The sequence below is a fragment of the Pteropus vampyrus genome, unplaced genomic scaffold (assembly GCF_000151845.1).
Source record: "Pteropus vampyrus isolate Shadow unplaced genomic scaffold, Pvam_2.0 Scaffold147, whole genome shotgun sequence".
Lineage (NCBI taxonomy): Eukaryota > Metazoa > Chordata > Mammalia > Chiroptera > Pteropodidae > Pteropus > Pteropus vampyrus.
Genome location: NW_011888928.1, coordinates 1,488,851 through 1,491,168, shown reverse-complemented (window position 1 = coordinate 1,491,168; position 2,318 = coordinate 1,488,851).

The window sequence follows — 2,318 nt, the reverse complement described above, 5'->3', positions numbered from 1 at the left end:
GGCATGTTACCTAACTTCTCTGTGCCTCAATTTTCTCCTTTGTAAAACAGGAATAGTAATAGGACCTATCTCAAAGAATTATTGTGAATGTTGCTGAGTTAACATTTGTAAAACACTTAAAAGAGCGCTTGCCACGTACTGCTCAGTAAGCATTAGCTAGTCATATTTGTTAGCCCGTCGTATGTACACTCTTGCAGGACTGTGCACTTCTGTTCTTGAAATTACTTTTCCAGTCAGAGGCCATGTAATGAAATGTGAGGAGAATTTTCGGGTTACCTCCTAATTTGTCACTTTGGATGCACAGCTGAGGGTGAGGGAGTGCTAAATATATTATAAAGCAGGATCCTTTAACTGGGGTTCAAGAACTTGGATGGGAAAAACCTATCTTCTTATTTTCATTTACCTCTGACTGAAATTAAGTCTTTCTTTCAATTATAAATGTAGGCAGCAAACAGTAGCATTAGCAGAGCCTGCTATGTTGTCTCCAATAGAAAGTACAGCTATTTCATATCACATTACCATCATTGCAGATATCTTGAATAATTGTTTGCATTCCTCATTACTTTGAAATTATAGAAATTTTAGACTTGCCACTGTATCTTATTATTTAATCCATCAATATAAAAGCACATACAGTGCTATATCACACATTTGTCTTTTTAATATCTTGATGACTATTTTTCAATATAATTGGTTTTCTTTGTAACTCATATTTTATGCACTTACAAGCATTTTTTTTCGAGAAGGGTTCATAAGCTTCTCCAAATGGTCAGAGGAGTCCACAGCATTAAAAAACTTAAGAATCCTGCTCTAAAGAAAGTAGTCAATGACTGGCATGAGAATCTCTCCTCAGGCGTACTAAGAGGTGAGTGCTTTCTTTGAGTCAGTCAGTGTCTGAGGACTTTATATATATATACATATATCTTTATTTAATTCCCCAATACCTTAAGAGGTAGGTCTTATTACTATACCCACTTTGTAGATAAGAAAATTGAGGCTCAGAGAAGTGAGAAAATTACCTGAGATCACAGAACAGTATACTAGTGGTGGAATCCATATTTCTTAAGGACTTCAATATCCTGCTTTTTCATACAAATCCTCTTAGTCCTTCCCCTACCCTACAAAGTAAATATCCATATCCCATTCTTCCATTTTACGGATGAGGAAATTGAGACTCGAGGAAGATAAATTTCTCAGTTGAGCAACAAAGTCAGGATTCGAACCAATTTCTATCAGGCTCCAAAGCCCATGTACCCCACTGCACCCTGTGGAGGTAACTAAAGGTATCATGGAAATGTAGCCTGGGAGAGCTGATGGTTGATCAGATCTATGACGTAGGCAGACCTTCTCATGCCATCCATCAGGATTAGGTGGTTTGGAAAGAAATGACTACTTTTACTGCATTTGCTGTGGAGTTACAGAGCTGTGCAGGGAGCATCTTCCTGGATGTGAAATACACACCAGCATTTGGAAAACTCTATAAGCTGGTATTGTCTAGACAGAGAGTTAAAAGTAGGAAGCAGGAGATAAAAGAATACATAAAGAGGAAGTTCTGTATTGGGCTCATGCTGAAACGGAAAGAACCATTATTTCGAAACCATTAATGGTGAACTTGGTAAGGATCAAAGTAGTCTTGCGACCTGTAAATCTAATGAAGTGAAAATGAGGTAATGGTATGTTTTATAACTACTGATGATCTGAGAAGCTGGAAATTATCTCAGCATGAATACTATAAAGGAACAGGGAACAATGGAAGCCATCTAGAAAAGGATCTTTATTCAGCTTTATTTATAGCAGATATTCGTCTTGTCTTTCAACACAGGGATCACAAAGGAGTTTGTTTCACCTTGCTGGGTATATAAAAATATGGTTGTCACAGTCCCTGGTGTTGCCTTGCATAGAACCCAGCCAGTACAAAGGAGGGAAAGGGGAGTGCAATGGAGAGGGGACTGAATAGCTGGGGCTGGGAGAGGTGACAGGAGGGAAGAGAGAATAGGGGGAGAATAAAAGAACTAAGAAATTCTTTCCGTCATCACTCAACCCCCATTCTCTAGATCCGAGCTGTCTAATATGATAGCCATTAGCTATACAGGACTATTTACATATATTATGAGTAAATAATATAAAAAATCCACTTCCTTGATCGTACCAATCACATTTCAAGTGTTTAGTAGGCACATGTAGTTAGTGGCTACCATGCAGATATAAAATGTTGTCATCATCACAGAAAGTTCTATTGGATGGCACTGATAACCACCCAATTCCACCTGTAAGTCCAGAAGTATTCAAAGTCCAGGATAAGTGGAACCCCATGACTG